We start from the raw sequence: 21,554 nt of genomic DNA, 5'->3' as shown, positions 1-21,554 counted from the left end.
CCGGGCGGCCGGAGCGGGGGGCCCGCGGGCGGCGGGTCAGGCCCGGGGTCGGCCCTGAGGGCCCGGCCCGGCGGGGCAGCGGCGCCTTACATGGGCATGGCGGCGGCCGCCGGGGCCCGGGCGGGGAGGAGGCTGGAGCCGGGCCGCGGCCCAGCCGGGGGAGGCGCGGCCCATGGGGCTGAGGCGGACAAAGAGCGGTCCCCGCCGCCAAATATGGCAGCGGGAGCCGGAGGGTTTCACAATAGGAGCGGGAGGGAGGCGGGCTGGGAGCTGTGGGAGCCGCTCCGGAGCCAAGGGGTAAGCGCGGGGGAGCGAGGCTCGAGGGCTCGCCCCTGGCCTCCTGTCATCCCGTGCCAGCAAAGCTGAGGAGCTCGGGCTGTGTCTGTCATGTGTGCTCGTGTTTCCGAAAGCCCTTTATCGATTTTTGTTTACGGAGGAGGGGTCTTTGGCAACCCCGTCGTGCAGCAGCCTGAAGATAAATGAGTCCTCTGCTGGAGTTAGGAAAAAAATAAACTTGTGTTTTTTGTCTAGTACAGTGTTGAACGCTTACAAATTCATCTGGAAAGGTACCTATCCATCCCTGAGACACTGACAGGTCTTCGTAGTTGAGATCAGAAAAGAGAATCTCTTTTCTCTTACGAAAGAGAAAAGAGAGAAAATGAGAACACACACACACACACAAAAACAATCTTGACAGTTCTGACAGAAAAGACTTTCATAGCAAAATGACCTGATGGAAAATGTTCTGGAATGTTAGAAATGCAAGCAGGCTACCATTTTGTACGTACGTATGGAATCCACACCCTGTGATCCTAATCCCCCATGTCTTTTTTTTTTTCCTTTTCCTACTTATATGGGATGAATTTAAAAGGTCTTATTCCCAGAAGGAGAAAAGACAGAACGCCATTTCACTTCAGACTTACTCAGGGCAGGAAGAATGAACACAACAGAAACATTCAGTAGATGAAGGTGCAGCTGTGATCTCGGCTGGCTGTGTGAAAGCTACAACAGAGAAAACTAAATAGCTGTGGGCACAGACCTGAGCTGTACTGTTTAATGTGCTGGCCTGCTTTGCTCAGTTTTCAAAATGTTTGCAGTAGAATGTCTCTTAAATTCACAGCCTCTTCAGCAAACAATTATAGCACTATGAGCATGACACCCTGGTGAAAGGAAGTAAGTTATGCCTTGATCTTGAAATTGTGACTAGATCAGCTCCTAAACTGCTACTGAAAAGTGTTTTAAATATTGTGGGTGAAGCCTGACTCGGAAGAAACAGCTTTTTTATCTTTCCTGACAGGCTTTTTTTTTCCTGACAGGCTTTTTTTTTACAGCTGCAATTACAGCAGCTGTAAGTTACTGCAGTGTGACTAATGGAAAGATATAACACTCAATATTACCATATCAGGAGTATTAAAGAAGAGAATGTGGTGTTGAGGTCTGAGTTGGGAACTGGGAATTAGACATCCGGCTGACGTTCAGGTCTCTTTAAGCACCTGTGACCTTCTATAAGCTTGTAAGTCTCCTAATGATCTTACTGTCTGAAGTGTAGGTAGACCAGTCAGAGATCCACAGTGATGCTTGCAAATATGATGTTAATATCCCAGCTGAAGCGTGTTATGCCAAATTTACTAAGAACTAAAGAAGAAATCATAAAGGCAATACTAAAGAAACCACAGAGGGTAAGCCTGAGGCAAGGTTATTTAGATTTTGATCCCAATATGCTGATTGAAACAGAAGAACATATTACAATTTTCTTCATGAATTAAAAATAGAGAATCTGAAAAGCGTAGTAGAGTGAGGGAGGATGAAAGTACAAGCAAAAGCTGCAAGACTTGGGAGCAAACACTGAGCAGAATCAGCTGCACAGCTTGGGAGAGAAAAGAAACTGGACAGAACCTTACCAAGTGGTTCTCCTTTGCAGGGTTAGTGAAGTTGGCAGCTTAACACAGATCCAGATCCTTGTGAGTTTGAGGAGTGAGTTGTTTTCCAGCTTATATTTTTTATCTTTACAGTAGCTATTTCCAGAGTTCATCAGCGTGCTCTATCCATAGTTGTGCAGGCCAGGAAACTCTTCAGGATTACTCACAGTCAGAGAAGACTGAAAACTGGGGTACCTCAAGTGTCTTGGTACCTTAAGGAAGCCATTGGGATGCTTGGCTTCTCTATGCACATGTTCAGCCATCACTGCTCTGGTTCCTTGCTAGCTAGTGCCTGTGTAGTAGACCCAGCATTTTCTTCATGCTGTCATAGGGGTTGCACAGTAAGTCTAATCAATATCATCTAAACAATTCTTTGCCCTGAAGGCCTTCGCTGATTTAGTCCAAAAGATGAAGTAATCAGTATTATAACAAAGAAGCCTTATGCATGAGTCACTTCATCACCATGTATATATGCATGTGTGTATGTTTATGTCCATCAGAGTGATAACTGCCTTCTTGTGAAAAGTGTCTCCGCAATAGAAATGTTTAATTTTTGTTTTCCTCTAGGTATATTTAGAAGTTGAGGAAAAGGCCCTCTCTTCATTCTATTTTTGGTTGAATCATGTTTTATTAGATCCAAGACTTTGCAGTATTACTTACTTTCGAAAGTAGGCTCTGGCTATAGTCTCCTCTCTGTAAAACACAACTTTGGCATGTATCTGCAGAATTGAAAGTGATGGAAAATGTTTGCTGAGGTAATCTTTCTTGTAACATACAGTTATACTTTGTTTTCCAGCACTGCTAAGAAAAACAAAAGCTCCAAACAACTTGGTGTTTCTAGTTCAGGCACTGCAAATTTCAGCAACAGGAAATAGCACCAAGCAAAGCACTTCGGTTACCACCTCAGTGTCTGCCAATGCCAGAAGGGTTAGCAAGTCCAGGATGTTTGTAATGTAGGATTCAGGAGACTTTTGAAATAGTGCTAAATAGTTTGGACTAGTACATGTTGGTCAATTGCCATTTCAGAGGTATAGTTAGTTCTTTTTGTATTTAGGAAAGCATAACTTTGCATTCTGGTCTTCTAAAGACATCACAAAATCTTATGCATTCAGGAAAAAAAAAAAAGGGTCTTGTTCATGTTTTAGTAGTCCCCATGCAAAGCTTTTAAATGTTGTCAAGGAAAGTATGGGAGGAGATGTAATTTTATTGGGAAGTTTTGTGGTTTGTTATTGTTTTTTTTTTAAATAAAAGATTGAAAATTCACAATAGTTGGCACATCAGGGCTTATTTTGCATGGCTAGTGTAAATGGGATGCAGTTCCTTTATGTAAGAAAAACAAGGAGATTGCTGAATTGGCTATATAAATCACTGAAATCAGTCAGCTGCGTATGAATCAGTTGAATGCTTGTAAACTCTTCCAGTTCCCTCTTCTAGTCCTTCTGAGTCTGTTACTTGCCATTTCCATGTGAGCTTAACAACATTTGAACTGTAATATGATGCAAAACTCCACTGTGGCTAGCTGAATATTACTTGGGTTGATTTACAGGCATGTCTATATTCTTGAATTAATTTCCACTTTTTAAGACTGAAAGAATCTTGTGCCATGCATCTCCCCCATGTAGAAAATGCCATTTGAATCTCAGTCATAATTTCTTCCTACACCTCAGAATTGTTGAGTTATATTTTGTTTTCTTTTTGAAAACATCCTGGTTTGATTTAAAGAATTTGAGATCTGTTCTTAACTGGCCTGATTAGAAAGTGCACTCTCCAATGTAGCTTTTAACACATCTTTATTAAACAGCTAAGATGTTAAAATTTTGCATGTCATAATGAAGAAAGAACTAGTAGGCATATAGAAAAAAAAAAGAAATAGAATTATGTAATTATTTGTAGTGTAGTGTCCTGGAAACTAGCTTTTGTGAATGACAGTGTATATACACAGTTTAAAAATGTACTTCTTTCACTGAAGATAAAGGGCAAGCAAAAAGATTGCATTTATATACTATGTATTATTCTGTAGTATTCTTCTCTTGACAAGTCCATTGAAATGTTTTATCTTCATTTGTTTTCTCTCAGATTGCTGGATGTAATTACTTTGTGTAAGGCTTTTTTTTTTCTGAAGTCATCCCTTCTAGTTTTCATGCTTTAAGCAACACTATTTTCATTTGGTTTAAAAGGGGGTATAAAAACTGTCTCCCCACTTAATGTTTTTCTCAACCCATTTCAAAAAGAAAAATAAGTTCAGCAAAAAGAAAAAGTGATTTAACTCAGAATGAGCTTGAGTTTCCCGTGCAGAAAACACTATATCTATGTGAAAAATAGTTGTTTAAATAACTTGGCTTTCCTGCAGAACAAACTTCAATAGTACTTAATATAGATCATTACACAGTAAGTACTCAACTAGCAATGTTATAATTTCATGTGAAATTGAGTCAGTTATATCAATCTGTTTTTTCATGGAATTGTGTAAACTGACATCTTTATTTTGTGAGGATTCTCAAGGTTTGAATCAATGTTGGGAAAAAAAAAAAAAAAGACTCCTGTTCAGTCAGTTTGGGGTTTACTTGTTTTCCCTGTTTTACTAATGGCATTTACCATTACCTCCATTCGTTCGTAGAAATTAATTATCGTTTCTTTGATTTTACTGCATTTTTTCAAAAATTGTTTGTTTTAATGTTTCATTTAAATATCAGGACTTCATTTGAGTTGTATGCAATCACCTTTTATGTGTAAATCCCCCATTTTAGTTTGCAAGACATTCTCTACAGATATTTGGAAACTTAAACTAGAAGCAAATGTTCATGGAAGTGGAATGATAGGCAAAGTTGTTTACAAGAAGGAATCACAGATCATATTAAGTTTTAAGTTAAGCATATGTTTTTGTTTCCTTTCTCTTTGGATCTTTATCTCCCATTGTGCCTCATACTTGGTTCCCAGAAAGTTGAGCTTCATTCCTACTTTCCATGCCCAGTTATGCTTGTGGAGTCACAGCAGAGCAAGTGTCTCAAGCTAAGCTGATGTGCACAAGCTGTCTTTTTGCTTTCATCTTCCAGCCCCATGAAGTGAACATGAGCATATATGCATAGACATAGAATTCTTTTCCCAAATTCTTGCAACAGATGTGCAAAATATGTGCAACATAAGAGCTGTGACAGAAGAAACAATATTGGAGAGCTCAGTTATTTTAATATTAACTCAGTTATAAGCAAATACAAAGGAGAAGGGGCAGTAAAGAGATATGAAGTCCAGTTACTCTTTTTCTACGCTATGCTTTTCCTACTGTATGTCAGTCAGTTCTTTGTTATGTGTGTTAGATTATCTACAGCCATGATTGGCTGAACTGTGTTCTGCTTGTTAGAAAAAATGCTATCCGTAGGCAGTATACTTACCCAAAATCATATAGAGACCTGACTACTGATGAGTGATACCCTTTTTACCTTTATACTATCTTAAAACTATGTGTATGAGTTACCATGCTTCTTCCCCTAGTCCTGTACCAGAACTAGAAACAAAGTTCTAGCGCAGCGCCAGTTTTGTCACTGCCAGGATCTGGCCTGTCACCTTCTGCTCTAGCAGCTGCAAGATGCTTTATTCGCCCTCCCCTTTTCCCAGTTGGCAGCATTCCTCTGCTGCATGCTGGAGTGAGTTGGAGTGAGGTGGAGTTGTGAGCCCTACAGAGGGCTGGGTAATGAAAAGGGGTAAAGGGGCTTGAGTAAGCCAGAGCAGTTTCGTTGCCACCTTCTTCCTTTTCACTGTGGAGTGAAATGTGTTAGGTGCCGGTCTTGCTCATCTTGTGGGTTTGTTCCAGCTGGAGAACAATAGTTATGATGATGCTCTTGTAAATCCAACAGGTTCCAGGCATCCAGAGCTGGACTATAATACACACAGTTTGGAAAGTGGAGCTGAAAAAAGACGAGCACCCTTGCTTTCAACTGCCCTAAAATCTTTTAAGCATTGTCCAAGGTGTTTAATACATTTCTGTTTGTACACTTTTTTGCTGTCCACATTGGGGAAATTTCAGGTGATACCACCGATCACCATGGTGGATTAAGAGTGGATTTGAGGATAGAAGTTTTTTAGGTGTATCTTTGAACTTGTCTGTCTTGCTTCAAGTGTATCTTCAAGTAGATCTTGTTGATGATTTGTTGTGTTCTTTGTGTCCTTATAAACTGATGTTGCCATGTAATCTGTAAGAAAGCACTGGATCCCGCCCAAGTGGATTCTATTGGGAAGGGTGTGAACCAGCAAGAGAAATCTATTCTTTGGTCTTCATATGCTTGTGGGGGGGGAAACACACCAAGGTATCTGGCTCAAAAAGATGTGTTTAGTGGAGCACACAGTAGTAATCAATGTGTTTAAAGTCTGTGTTTGGCACTCAGGGTGGATTTGTGTAATTAGACTGCAAAGTGGCATGCTGTTGTAGCACATAGTGAATGTTTTCTGAGCTCTGATGCTGCTCCCTGACTGGCAAGGAGGCACGGGGGGCTGTTTGCAAAGTAGGTGTCTGAGGGTGATACGGGTTTTCTGAGAAAAAAAGTTTTGAATTCAGTTTAACCTGAAAGCCCCGGGCCTTGACGAGGGGTGGTGCGAGCGTTACTGTACCAGAGCAGCAAGCACTGAAAAGCTTTAAGGCCAGTCCGAGCCATCGCTTCCCCAGCTGCCCATCGGGCCGTGCCGACACCCCTTCCCTCACGGAGCCACAGGAACCGCGGGGGCTTCCCCTGGGCCCAGAAGCCGAAGCCCTGAGGCGAGCCCCGGGCCTTTCGGGGGGCAAGGAGCCGAAAAGCCCCGAGGCTCGGCCTGCCGCAGGGGCAGGGCTGGGGCTGCCGCCGGCGGCCGGGTCCCGCCTCCCCCCCGCCCCGGGACTCTTAACGTGAAGCGGCCGCCGCGGAGGCTCGGGCCGAGGCTCCGGTCGCCGCCGGGCCCGCCCTATTTAGCGCCCCTACCTGCGTGCTGCCCGCCCATCCGCGCCGCGCCGAGCCGAGCCCAGCCGCGCCGGGCCGGGCCATGCCAGGCGAGCCCCGGGCGCCCCGAGGTAAGGACGGGACGGGGCGGGATGGGACGGGACGGGCGGGAGGCGTCGCCGCGGCTCCCCGGAGCCGCCGAGCCGGGCTTTGTGTGGCGGCGCTGGGCGCCCCGGAGCCATCCCGGGCGTTCGGGTGCCAGCCCCTGACGGAGCCGCGGCTGCTCCCCGGCGGGAGACCCGCAGGGACCCGAGGAGTCACCGGCAGCAGACCCGATGCTTCTCCGAGCCTGCCGCGGCCCCTCGCCCGGATTTAGCCGAAATCAAAGAAAACGCTGAGGGGGTTTCCTGCGGAGTTCACGAGGAAAGACATATTTGGTGACCAGCTAGCAGCTAGCTTTTTGGGCAAATGTTTATAATTGAGCGTTGAGAGGAATTCGGCGTTACCTAGTAACTTAGTGGCTTATAACAGTAACTGCCTAGGAGATTATTTTTTTTTTTCTTTTCGAAGTCCGTAGCAGACATTTGTTTAAATTTTAGTAGCGAAGACCAAAAAAAAAAAAAAAAAGAAAAGGCGAAAGTTTCCTGGCAGCAGGCACATAATTAGAAAGAAGGCTGGGACAAGTAAGACTGGCCTTCCTTATAATGATGTGTTTACAGAAACTTGGAAAGCAGAGATATGCGTTGGCTATCAAGGAGAAACCAACGTCTGTTGCTGGAACATTTGGATCAGCCTTATATGAAGGAATATGGCACTGCAGAGCATACAGCTAAAAATAGGAGCGGACACATCCTATGTTTCATTAGGCTTTGAGGTCAAGAAACCATTTTTCCACGATATTCTGTGGCTGTGTTGAACTGAAACCACAGTTCTTGGGATCAAACCGTAGATTTGTGAAATTAACTCCGCAGGATGCGTTATTTATTATATGGAAAATTTTGTGTCCACTCGCAAGTCTGTGTGCACCAAAATCCACTGGAGTGTTGGGGTGAGGAAAGTTTTGGTGATGTTCTTAAGGAAGCCGAACAGTTTCCAGGCATCCTGTGATTCACAGTGCATACCAGACATACAAGGATTAAGATCTATAACTGATAACGAGAGCATGGAAAAAACATATACAAAGTGAAGTGGCTCTCAGCCCTTGTTCGCTGATCGTATCTAAACCGCTTCACTATGAAAAAGGGGCAAATGCCTGTAAGGACAGAATTCGAAGAGAGACTCTGTTGCATCCTGTCTTTGGATGGGGAACAAAACCTGGAAGAATTGTCTGTGAAATAATATTCTGGTACTAATTTTCCTGGCCAGACGGAGAAACCCTTTGGGAAAAGGTGTGGGCAATGAGTCTGAATAAAAGAAACTGGCAAGATGGGTTAGGATGTGTACAGATGTTCTTAAAAATTCTGAAACTCTTAAAAATATGCAGGTAGGATTTTGTTGGAAGTAGAAGTGTCTCATTGGGATAAAAAACATTTCTCTCGTCTTTGAGATAGAAGAAAGCATACATCACATAGAATTTGCCAAGAGTCACCATATACTGCAATCTGCCATAAAAGATTTCCTAAAATCAGGATGATGGATGTGTGGTAGTGGTTTCTTGGCAGTATGTATGCCAAGAAGTTGTTTCTTTTTCCCCCCTCGTTGAAGAACTGTTCTGCAAGTTTAAAGCATGTTTTAAGTAACAATAAGTAGCCTGACCAGTCAAGATACCATTATAAAGCACTGCGGTAAATGTATGTTTTTGTGTTCCTCTACTTAATGAAGTTCTGGGAAATTCTCTAGGATCTTCAAACTGTTTTTTGTTTCTCTTTCTTTGTAAGAGTGGGACAGTTACATATGTCCTGGTCAAGCTCATCTTGCTGGTCACTCATGCGCCCGTTACTGTGGGCTGATTAATTTTGACTAGCCCAGGACTATGGCTTTCTCTTTGCAGAGACTGTGATGATTGGAACACACAAATATTTGCAAAATGTTATTCTAAAGTAATTATTGTCTAGTTTAGGCAGCATAGGACAGATCTACAGTTCTAGGCAAAAGAAAAGCAGCTCAGTATTCTCTGCTCTGCACTGAAGAATGTATTGAGCTTGCATGATGGCTGTGTAGGGCAGGATAAACCAACCTCTCCACAAATAGGAGCAGGGTTGCAGCTTTGTGATCCGCTTTGTGGTCGGAATGACTAAAGCAGCCATTTCTAAGAGCTATGTTAGCTATGTTAGAACAGCATGCCTCCATTTCTGTAAGGACACAGTGGTAAATTTGATGAGTAATGTTCAGCTGTTGGGCTTTGGGCACTGGAAGAAAGAGGGAGCAGTCTAACTGGAACAGACCTGTGGGATGGGATGCTGGTTGTCCCACTTAAATGGGGAATTGTTTCTTTCTCTCTTGTATAAAATTTCTTTCTATTGCTCTGCTTCAAAACAATTGGTGAGAGACCTGATTCTCAGCTGGGCGAAGTAAACTGATGTGGTTTGTGAAAATCATTCATTTGATGGGAAATTATTGCACTCTTCAAACAGCAAATTACTTCCTTGGCCAACTTTTTGTACTAAGTAGCTGCCTTGTGATTTTATTCATGCCAATGTTAATGCAAACCCCTGTGCCTGTGAGCAGAGTAGAGCATCAAGCAGTGTGTCCTGTATATAGGTTTTCTCTGTGTATAGCACCATTTCCTGTAGATTATCAATCGTGGTGGACACTAAACACGGAAGACAACGATAAAAACCTTTGTTATGAAAAGCTGAATTTCTAAGATGGAAATGTGTAGATAGGGGAAATACATGGGGTGCAGTGAGAAGAAACTGAAAGATGAGGATAACCTTTTGTATTGCTAGTTACATAATTTTCATACAAAATGTCTTCTGTTAGTGTCATATGCCTTTCCATTTGTTGTTCACTCTCCAAGAAAGAAGTGTTCTAATGCTTGGGTATCTACTGGACCTTTTCTGACCTTAGAAGAGTTGGTGACTCTAAGATGCTTATTTTCCCAATAAAAATGTCAGAGTAATGTAAAACATATTAACTAACTGTTAGTCCCATGTACTCTTGGTAACATAATCTTTGGCTGGAAATCTTTCATCCTGGGAATATTCTTTAATCAAAATATGCCTATGGAATTTGTTATTCATCCATCGTTGTCCATCTTGGAAATATTCCCATAGTCTTAACAGATAGCATTTTAGTGCTAGATTATGTAATAATCATCACCCTTTGGAGTGAAGCTCCCGTTCTGCACTAGCAATACTGAGCACGGAGTTCGTAGTGGTAACATGCACATTTGGAAGAAGTAGGAAGAATATATACAGCCTAATTACTAGACGAGTCATAGTATGCCTGGAAGACTCATTTTAACCTTTCATTCTGCAGAAAGTGAAGAGGACGGTCCTTTGTGACTGTGAGTGTCAGAACTTCCTGGAGCTTTACAGATAATTTAACATCTCAGATTTCATATAATTAAAAAAAAAAAAAAAAAAAAAGAATGTTCTCTGTGCTGCCATGAGTATTGTAGAAGGATAGCCTATAATTAAAGCCGTTCTTTTTACATATCTGAACTATACTTTCTGGATAAGCACACATAGGAAACTTAGGAAATATTTTTCTCCACATTACTGTCTAGACACTTAACACGGTCATTCTCACACCTGCTCAAGACATTCAAGCATTTGCCAAGACGGGAAGTTTGTATTTCCTTTATTGAAGCAGAAAGTGATTGTAATTGATGTATTGTGTATGGCACTCCCCAGCACTTTCCTCTTCCACAAAGGGAAGGAGTTTAAGATAAACAGTGTTTGTTTAAATAAACAAATAAAAATGCAGTGGGCTCAGTTTATTGCTAGGCCTTTTTCTGCATGGTGCATCTGCATGAGATGAGTAAAATAGTGTGCATATCCAGGGATGGTTTGAGTAAGAAATCTTTGATTAAATTAGATCAACTTGTAGAACATGGCATTGTCCTAAAACCGTCCTTTGGTAGCAATTATTCAGACTTCGTTCCAGTCCTTCCCAGTGCATTCTTCTGAGTCTGGGAATTTTATTCCTTCTTGCCTCCAAAAAATGCTTCTCTCCCCACGCCCCCTGGAAATGGATGTAGGATTTTGGTTGTTACCAGTTTCAGAAGGTAATCTATATTACATGTGCTGTTCTAAAACATAGAAGGAGAAGAAGCCAATTCTTCTGAAGAACCCAACCTTACGTCACATCATGGTTCACTGCTGAATGTTTCGGGCAGGAAGCAGCAATGTGAACTTGAGTTCATACTTCAGCCTTAAAAATATGGAAGAGTTATTTGCTTGAAGAGTTGAGTCTGTGTGTCAGGAGCTGCTGTTCTGCATAGCCAGAGTATCTAAATTTTGGTACATGTTCATAAGGTGGCACGTTTCATTTGTCCTGGTGGTTTTCTGTGAAGCGAAGGCTTTCTAGAGAAAGACACTTATTTGCAGACATGATGTGTCAGCCAGCAGAAATGTAGAGGAAAAGATATTTTTGGTTTTCATTGGCAACATGATTACATTTATTTTCCAGGCTGAAATGTAAAAATAGATTAACACACAAAAATCTGTTTTAGTGATGTCAACTTTTTTTTCCAACTAACAAAATCCATCAAATTCAGAGTGGAAGATGATATTCTTTCTTGGTATGCTACTGTACACATGAGCAGAACACAGTACCTGAGGCATGCATGTGAATAACGGGACAACACATGGAATTAAGTTTACAACATCAGCATTTAACTCCTTGCTTTTGCTGTCTCGGGCAGGATTGGTTTAAGTTTTGCATTTACAAGAAAGTGACTTAACTGTGCTTTAAAAGCATTGAATTCAGATGAAGATTCAGTCGGCTGGATTTAATTTTTAAATTGAAATTTTAAAAGAATTTCTCTCCTATGATGAAGAAGAATCCACTTTGGAGAGCAAGAAATGCATGCACGCAATATCTACTGGTCTGGAGGAACTTCATTATGAGCTCCTGCCTAGGCTATAGTGAATAGAAGAAGATTATGGAATACTTTTGCTTTTTTGTTATTCTTAGAATTGAATTGTTCAGTTGCAAGGGACCTTCAGAGATCATCTAGCCCAACTACAATCTTCTGATGATTCTTCTGCCACAGAATCATTTGAGAAGCATGACCCCAGTTCTCTGGCTGCACCGAATGTGGAAATCTGGTTTAAATCATGTATTACAGCAACTTTTCTCAGGAGAGCCAACCTGCTGTATTTAGGCCAAGCTATATGTTGGGCTTGCTCCTACCCATCTTTGCACCTTACTCACAACTTGGAAGACTTCTCCTTAAAAATGATCATCATGTTCTTTTTGTAGTTGGATTTCGTTGTCTTTTGTAACTTTTAATCCTCGGCTCAATTCATTATTCTGTGCAGGCTGAATCACAGGACAGAAGTAATCCCTAGAAACAGAGTTGTTTTTTCAGCTCTGTTTCAAAGATGATGTGCATTTGTACATACAGATGTATGTAAAATGCATGCTTCTGACTTCAAACAACAGGTAATGAGGATCCTTTCTGTGATAGGAGATGATGACAATCTGTTTCTGTGTGCACATCTGTGTAACAGTGCATGAATATATATCTTTGTGTGTGTCCCCATACACAGCATGAGTAAAAACCTGTGTCTGACTCATGAGGATGACTTGTTTAAAGCAGCTATTAAAGTGCAAAACAATTTTAATAAGTCCAGCTCTGGATAGCAGAGCAGGTTCACCAAGGCAACGTAGAAAGTTTTGCACAAATTAAAGGAGAGTTTCCTTGCACAGAAACCCAGTGGTGCTGTATTTCTTCCAGCCCACCTCATTGTACTTAATTTGGCTCTGTGTATAAAGCTTTTCTTGTCAGTGTTTGAAGGATTCTGAAGAGCACCCTGATTTATGGCTGCAGTGACTAAAGATCTAGTGATCTTTTGTGCTATAAGTGAAGTTCTGAAAGTCTTGCAGGTGGTCATAGTATTGTGTGGATTGGGTATTTCCATGCACTATCCATTTGAGTGTAATCTGTGTTTCCTGACAAAACTTTCAGGGATTTTAATGAAAGCATGAGCTACTTGGTTGCAAGATGATGCCATTTGCTTTTGTGCAAATCTGAGGTGCTTAAAACCATAATTATGTAAAGAAATTGTAGAGGAAGTATTGATATCCACACTGACAGAAGCATTGGTGCATAGCTACAGATGTCTGAGAAATTACTCAACCGACAAGGCAACGTTTTGCTCTATGAACTGGTGATTATTTTCAGTGAGGAGTTGGAGACTTCTGTGTATTGTTTTTCACAAAAGTTTCCTCATCTAACATGGCTAAAATCATTTTTTTTCTTCAGTTTCTAAAGCTACCTTATAATTTTCATATATCTGTTACAATTCTGATATACCTAGGTTCAACATCTTTCCCAAATCACGTTTACTCTTTCATGTATAACCCTTGTAGCCTATTTTTTCAGACACTAAATAGTTTGCCATACTGTTTGGCTGTGTTCTAGGGAGGAAGTCTTGATTTCCTATAAATGTTCAGAGTTTTTATATCATTATAAAAATCTGGAGATCTGCATGTAATGTGAAAAAGAGACACACCTCTTCTATCAGTTCCTACAGACATGAAATCCAATTTATAAAGTGAGACTACGGAAGTTCAAACTGTATTGAAAGTACATTATACTGTCTTATGAGTCTCTAGGATGTTGCATGTGGTTTCCATTCTTTTATCTTTAGCAGCTTTTGGAGTTTCTGCTAGAGATTTTGAGGTTATTAACTGTTTAGCATTTTCTTAAGTTGTTCATCAGGAATTTCTGGAAAATGACTGCTTCCATTTTCTGCTTTATGTTAAAACACCCTTTAAACCCCTTCTTTTAGGTGGGGGAAGAGAGAGAAAGGAAAAACTGTAAGTTGTTTTTCAGGAACTTTTTTATGTTCATAGGACACAGCTTTCAGAAGAAAAAAAAAGGGGGAAGAAAAAGCCAAGCTTAGAACTTGTATTCATGTATATACAACTGAATTAGATGAGCGTTGCATGCGTTTTTGCCCACATAGATGGAGAGACAAAGAGTGCGTATTAACATGAAACCAAAATCGTATGTCAAGCTTTTTTCAAAGAATGAACTTTCAGCTGCTGACTCTGAGGTTAGTTCTGTGGTTGTCAGTTGCCCACAAAACACAGCGTCTTGAAGTGTTTTAGAGATTTTAGAAACTACCGCATCTAGAACTCTAGGTTCCTGTGTCCCCAATCCCTTCAAAATTTAGTGGTCAAGCTAAGAGGTAAAACGAGAGCAAGAGTATAAGCCAAGTAATGTCCTGAAAAGTAATGATGTTGAGCTGAATCCTATGAAATACCCAGAAAAACGAGAAGAAGTCTCAGAAATCAGGTTTTCTTTGCCATGTTGCCCTTGTTCTCTCCCCAGTTGTATGACTGCCTTCAGCAACCAGCTGTAAGCAACAAGTGAGCCTTCTCTGCAGCCCTTGATGGACCGTGGTGCAGGAATCTAGTCTTATGTCAAGGGCATGTCTGGTAGCGTGCAAATCATTGTATGGTGGGAACCACTCCCAGGATGGTGAAGTTCAGCCCTGACCACATGCACTGCGGTTAGCCCTGGATCAAGGACCTGATTTCAACTCTGAGAAGTCTTTTAAGGAGAGAAGCAATGCTTTCTGGAGCGTGAACTGTCATTTTGAAGGACCAGGGCCCTGTAATTGCCTGTCTAAGCTTCAGGGTATCCAGCTGGTCTGTGATACCACACTGGAAATTTTCTGATCACAAACCGTCTCAGGGATTCTTGTAGGTCTACAAAAGTATTAAGAAATGTAGACCCCAGAAACACACACACCAGTAGTGGATGTTCTGTCTGTTACAGACCTCAGTAATAGTTCAGGGCAGTTATCAAACTGTTGTAAATTAGTTTCATATTCTTTTGTTATGCAAGTCTTGAGATGAAGCAAGCCATTCCTACGCTTCTTACAGAGATCTGATTATTATCTATAGGTTTGGCTCTTTGTGGTCAAGTGTATGACTTAGAAATAAGTGTTGATATTTTTAATGCTAGATTTAGCACGTTATTTTACTAGAAGGCAGTAAAGTACTTCTGTTTTCATTGTCTTCTAACTGCAGTATGCTCCTCCTACAAACTGCCAGGGAAGGCTATTTCGTTTTCACTTTGGACATTCTTGAAGTTTGTTTTATGGTACTTTTGTAACTTCAGAAAGTTAACATTCCTGTTGGGTACAAACCTTGGACATTTGTGGTGGTAGATGGTAACTGGAAAAGAGGGGTCACATAGGGGCACTTATGATGATGATTTACAAAAGAGCTCCGTCTGCCAGTAAGGCTAATTATCAGCTTGCAACTAAGACACTGTGCTCACATTATGTCCTTTTTTGGATTAAGAAGATAGATGTTTGTGCTTTAAGCATTAAAGCCTACAAATGCAAAAGACAGGCCCTGTTTACTGAGTGAATTCTTGTGTGTGTACGGAACTAGAGGAACTGTTTGCAGTGCTAATATTTACAGTAACAAGCTCATTGATAAAGAGCAGAATAGAATTGGAATGCATTTAAGCAGGAAACTGACCTGTAGTAGATGAAAGTTTGGTGGAGAGATTGAGTGAATTATTAGGAACATACAACATTTTACTAAGTATCCTCCCTTTTTCCAAAAATGTTTGGTGTGTCTGTAAAGGCTCCGGTACTGGCAGAGCAAAGTTGGTTGTAGAGAGTGTTGGAGGACTGTCTAATGAATGTGAAGCTGTGATGTTTGGGAAACATTTGTAAAACATGTGAACTGTACCTTTTAAGTTAATGGAAATGTTTAGAAATGCCAGGGCCCTATATAGTGAGTGATATGAGGCAGAAGCAGCTTGTCTTAGACATTAAATTCTTTACAAAGCCATAATTGAATAATACATAATGTGCTCATGAGTAAAGGAAATTGTCTCGATGTCATCACTGATGGTCTTTATGATAAAGAATCATAGAAATCTGCTGTCAAGCTTCCCGAACTACTGATATTAATCTTTGCGGTTGGTTGTTGAGCTTATTCTCAAATGCTTCCTCTACTTAATTTTATCTCAGATTCCTCAAGATTTTTATTATAGATTGTCCACTGTTTTGCACAAAATTTTAAACGTCTTTGACGAGAGTCACTTAAAAAGGAAGGAAGCTATCAATATGATGCATTCATTTCTCAATTAATTGCTCTTAGTATTGGAAAATTCTGGATTTTCTAAAACCACTGACCACTGGCAAAGTTTGTGGAGTAATTTAACCATTCATATGTGTTTCATGGTTGGTTAGTAGAGGTAGCTGCAGCATGCTGCATGAAGGACAGGTAGGTGATAAAAAGCAGTTTTAGACCAAGGGCTTTCCAGAAGATGTAGGACATGTGAAATTTATGGAAAAACATTTCCCTTATCAATCTGAGAAGCAGCTCAACATTTTGGAGTTTTCCTTGAAAACTCTTGGATCTATACATTTAGGCTGGAATTAGCTGGCTGTCCAACGAATTGCTGACCACGTAATATTCTTGTTAGCTGGTATCAGGTCATCCATAGTCAAACCCAACTCATCCCTTTGCTGCTAGTTTCCTAGTCCGAAACAAAGGAAAAAGCAACAAACATTTCCAGACCGTTGTAATGTAGGCTAAAACTCCTGCAGAAAATTAGAGCAAGCGTTTGTTAAGCCACAGCTGATTAAATGGTACTTGGTTGGTTCTGAAGCAGATACCTTCTGGCTTACAGCATATTTCTAGACATTTTAAACTGTTACTCACCTGATAGTGGTACAGTTTTTCCTGAGGCTTCACTGTGTAAACTTTCTCAAGATTTCATTTATTTTGGCTTGCAGTCTTATGTTAGTTTTGCAATGTGAAATTTGTATCTTAATCTAAAATTATTAGTTCTTCTACAGTTCTGTGTACTGGGAAGAGTTGCTACCTTTTGTAGCTTTTCTATAGCTCAGGCAGTCAAATCACTAGAGAGCAGTAATAAAACTAGCAGTTGAGAGAGTGTGAGAAATAAAAGATGCTAAATATGTTTAATAGTACCTGAAACCTGAAGTATTATAAACATGCATGGACCTTTGCAAGTTGCATATTAGTGCCTTTTCCACAGTCATTTAGCAAAAGAAGTTATCCAGTGGGAGAACCATCATTTTTTTCCCCCTTGATGAATTAGCTAATGACATGAAATTTTGAAGTTTTTAGGAGAAAACTTGGCTGTATGCCAACACTTTTCATTCAGAAGCAGGGCATTGAACAAATTCTACTGATGTCATGAGATCCTCTCGTACATTAACATTTGATGTCATTGCTGGTGCCTTAGCTGTGTAGCACAAACATGCTGTGGAGTGTAGCCCACAGTGCTGAGTCTCAAGAGCTGGTAGATGTTGAAACAAGACTGGAATACCTCATTTGTGCAGCTTGCATTTGAGAGAAACCCCAAATGCGTGAGCTGAAGGAGCTGTGGCGTGTTCTGATAGATTCCCCAGGCTACGTGGCTGGGGGGCCAGGCTGCAATATATGTGGTCAAGTACAGGAGAAATGTGTCGTGTGTGGCTTAGGAAAAACAAATGTTGGAGCAATGTTAACTCTTTGTTCCACAGATAATGAAGCTGTATCTTTGGTAGCTGAAGTGATTTCTTTAGCTGGTTTGTTCTTAGAATCTTTTTTTTTTTCTTCTCCTCTCCCCTTTGTATAGAACAGTGCAAGTACAGAGAGTAAATGTGAGAAATGCTGTCTAGGAGTCTTCCACAACATTGGTAGGATTTTGTGTATTCCAGTGCAAAGACACTTTGTCAAGAATAAAAAGAATTCTCTGTTTTGTTCATAGCTAAAAACTTCAGTTGAAGACAGCATGAGTTCCACCATACCCTTCAATAAGAAGGTTTTTCTATTGCAATTTTTTAGGTCAATGATGTCATTCATCACTGTTATTTAAATTGTCTGGATTTAAATGTCATGATAAGCATTGCCTGTGATCTGAATATTTAAAACTTTTAAAAGACTCCAGTGTGACACCAGGGTCACGGAGTTAATATTTGCACGCTCTCTTGCATATAGTGACATCTTCCATGCATGAAAGTTTTTGTGTTTCCAGTGCTTAAATCTGCTGCATTTAGATGAAAGGTAGTATATTTAGATTTTATGATATCTTTTCTGGGAATAGAATGGAGATTGACTTATTTCAGTCATACTATCAAATTCTCATCAGCTATTTTTCATTTCCATCACTACTGATTGGACTGAATGGGGGATCTGGATATGAAATCTTTGCGTCTCCAGATACCTCTGTGACTTTTAAAGGCAAATCACTGAGATACTTAATTCACCTTAAAATATTCCTCAAGCATGAATTAAAATTTGAAACAAATTATTATAAAACATGGATGAACTTCTAAATGTAAATTTACAGATTTGTTTGAATGAAGTAAAAGTCACACAAAAGTTACCTGCTTTTCAGAGCTTCTCGTTGCCATTGCTCCCATCAGTTTCAATGGAATGTCTGTGTGCCTGAACAAACAGGTTACCGGTTTGAATTCCTGAACCCATTTACACAAGTTTGGAAAGCCATTGCAGCTTGTTTTTTCTGTGATAAAACGTAAATGTAGTAGATATGATGTGTACATGCCCAGTTAGCATATCAGGTCCTCTTGTGGCTGCTATATATAGTAGGTAAACTTGCATAATGATAGTGTTGGATAGATGAGCAAGAGAGACTCAGTTGAATTTTTTCCATTACAGCTCATTTTGGCAGATGTTTTCTCTGTTTCCAAAATGACAATGCAACACAGTACAATAGTTGAAACTTAACTGAGAATTACAACAGTTTATTTAGCAGGAACAGTGGCATCTAATCAGTAGGTTTTAGTGAAGTCTTATCATAACTTAGATGTGATTAATGTTAGATAAATATAGCTGTCAGAGTATTTTAAATTTTTTTTTGAGTCTAACTTAATTCCTCTGCTTTCCCTGACTTTTTGTGAAAAGTAGGCATAAGCTGGTAAAATGGTATTTTAGAAAATGAGCAGTGGCTGATGCTAATGATTCTGCGTATAATTTTAGAATAAAGAAAATTGAATTGTTTAGTAAGGAACCAATTCACTGACCAATAAAAGTACAGCAAAGATGAAACTGGTCAGGTGAATATTGTTCTTATACCTTTGTCATTCAGGCAGTTGAGTCTTAAGTTCATAGAATGGTTTGGGTTGGAAGGGACCTTAAAGCCCATCCAGTTCCAACCCCCTGCCATGGGCAGGGACACCTCCCACCAGACCAGGTTGCCCAAAGCCCCATCCAGCCTGGCCTTGAGCACCTTCAGGGATGGGGCAGCCACAGCTTCTCTGGGCAACCTCTTCCAGTGCCTCGCCACCCTCTGAGTAAAGAATTTCTTTCTAATATCTAATTAAATCTACCCTTTTTTAGTTTAAAACCATTACTCCTTGTCCTGTCAACCAACACCCTCAGGTCCTTCTCCTCAGGGCTGCTCTCAATCTGTTCTACGCCCAGCCTGTATTGGTGCTTTTGTGTATTTGTGTCCTCCAGATGTAGGACTTTGCACTTGGCCTTGTTGAAGCTCATGAGGTTCACACAGGCCCACCTTTCAAGCCTATCCAGGTCCCTCTGGATGGCATCCCTTCCCTCCAGTGCATCGACCGTACCACACAGCTCAGTGTCATCAGTGCACATTTTTTAGCAAAATGAAGGCCTCTACTGTGTATTGGGAGAGAGCGTCTTAATCTGGAACAAATTCTTTCCATTTGAAATCTTTAGGTTGTTTCAGCGATGGAGATGAGATTTACTCCATTTATTCGTTATCCACTCTAACCAGTTTAAAATTGCTTCTTTCTGTTGTAACTTAAAACTCTGGTTTTGTTTGTGTTAAAGACTTAATTGATCTTAGGGCAGTTGCATTACAAATGATTGTGTGAATTAAAGATCTTGTTTGAATGCTGTCATTCAGAAGTGAAGTGGACATGGAAGTTCATTCCTATCCTTTGTGATTACATACTGAAGGTATGGCTTCACAAACCCTCCTTTGGAAGGGAATTTCTCGGTCCGGCTGTCAGCTGCTTATTCCTGGACAGGCACCAGCAGAACCCTATGTGTGGCTGCTCTTTAATCTGAAGCAGTGAACAGATCCAAGTTGCAAACAAACAAACTAAAGCAATCAAACGAAAACCAACCCACCCACTTCTCCTGTAAGGATTCTAAACCTTTGTGCCATCACTACTGGATGTGAAAGGATGGAAAAGTACACAGGCACATTTTGGGATGTCCTACTGAGTAAAGGGGATATAGTGCCACTTGTACCTTAAGACCACTTGTTTCCTGAATGAGAGCAATGGTATTCAATGTACTCTATTTTACACATATTTGCTGCATACCTTTACTTGATTAGCTTTTTATTTTTTGAGTGTCGTTAATGTCGACACAGCAACATTTACTGTGAGTTTCCAAAGGCTGCATGCTGCTCAGCTGCCACTAAAATCTCTAGGAGCCACTCTCTCAAATGTTTCTGGAAAATACAGAGGACAGAATGACGTACCCTGACGTTTTGTACTGTGGTAAATGCATTTTTATGTGTGTGACAGTGCCTAAATAAATTATGCTCTCAATAAAATTCCATGCCAGCAAATACTGCATGCAGGCTTGAAGCGGGATTTGGATTATTGCTCAGCAATTGCACATTTGAAATACAATAGCTGGAATTTATGTTTACATTAATTACAACATGAACATAAATTCCTCTGGGTGCTTTCATTCTTCATATACTATGTTGTCTGCTAGACTTTATTGTTTGTGTTATACGCTGAGAGATGGAAACCATTCTCAGTAATGGCTGCAAACATTTGAGTGCAAGGACCATCTTTTCTCAGAAAATCCTTGTAGATCCAGTGGCTTTTACTCCATGTTTAATTTATTATTTTTATTGTGTACAATCAAGGAGAACTGTTGTTCATGGTGAAAAACTCAACACATAGATGGGAGGCAACAACTGGCTGTTGGTAAATGAACATCATACAGTATTTTACATTAATTAACTAATTTCTTCAGAACAAGGTCATACTAGAGATGAGGGATGATATTGATGGTAGCATAAAATAGACAGCTTTTTTTTTTTCAGGATCACAAAGAGTAAACAGCCTGTAAGAATATGGGAGATGCTTGTCACTTTTTCTGACTTTTGACCAGGGGATGAGGCTTGCCTTTTTCACTTGCAGCTTTCTAAGGTCACTAGAGAAAATCCTGAGCCTATTGAAGTAAAGTTGTAGGAATCAGAACTTGATTCCTTGCTTTTTACCAGAATTTCACATGTATCTTTTGTTGCCGTGCAGTTGGTGACAACTTAAAGGCGGTCTTCATTAGAGGTTCTCTTTCCAGCATTGCACCGAGATCCCCAGCTGCATGTTCTAGTCCTTTTCAAGCCAGCTGCTGGCCTTATATGATGATCCTCGCTGAAGACTTTGTGGACACTTCTGAGTGTTTAAAGCAAGATGTTAAGTTGCAGAGAGGTTTCCTATTAAGGCAAAGTGATGTAATGTCCATGGAACACCGCCAGCTTCTCTCTGCTTGTTTTATTTATATTAGCTGCATACCAGAGAAAATGCCCCCATAAAACATGAGTGCTCCTTGCTATATTTAGCCAAGCTAATTTACTAATACCAGGATATTATGTTTATATGCAATGGAAATA

The 21,554-nt window shown here is 40.5% G+C and overlaps 1 protein-coding gene across 7 annotated transcripts in view; it reads left to right on the top strand.

Annotated features, from left to right (window-relative positions):
* Nucleotides 1–21,554, top strand: part of PALLD (palladin, cytoskeletal associated protein) — a 190,274-nt gene that overhangs the window by 113,982 nt on the left and 54,738 nt on the right. The window contains exon 1 of one of the 7 annotated variants that reach the window (XM_035551167.2): nucleotides 6,812–6,954. The exons of 5 other annotated variants lie outside the window; for them this stretch is intronic. The gene's annotated coding sequence lies outside the window, so the exon portion shown is untranslated. Of the gene's footprint in view, nucleotides 1–6,811; nucleotides 6,955–21,554 lie in introns of those variants that run through there. One more of the 7 variants, XM_050710522.1, reaches the window with a different exon arrangement.

This window comes from Cygnus atratus, chromosome 4 (genome assembly GCF_013377495.2).
Source record: "Cygnus atratus isolate AKBS03 ecotype Queensland, Australia chromosome 4, CAtr_DNAZoo_HiC_assembly, whole genome shotgun sequence".
NCBI lineage: Eukaryota > Metazoa > Chordata > Aves > Anseriformes > Anatidae > Cygnus > Cygnus atratus.
This window is presented reverse-complemented; position numbering and strand designations above follow the sequence as displayed.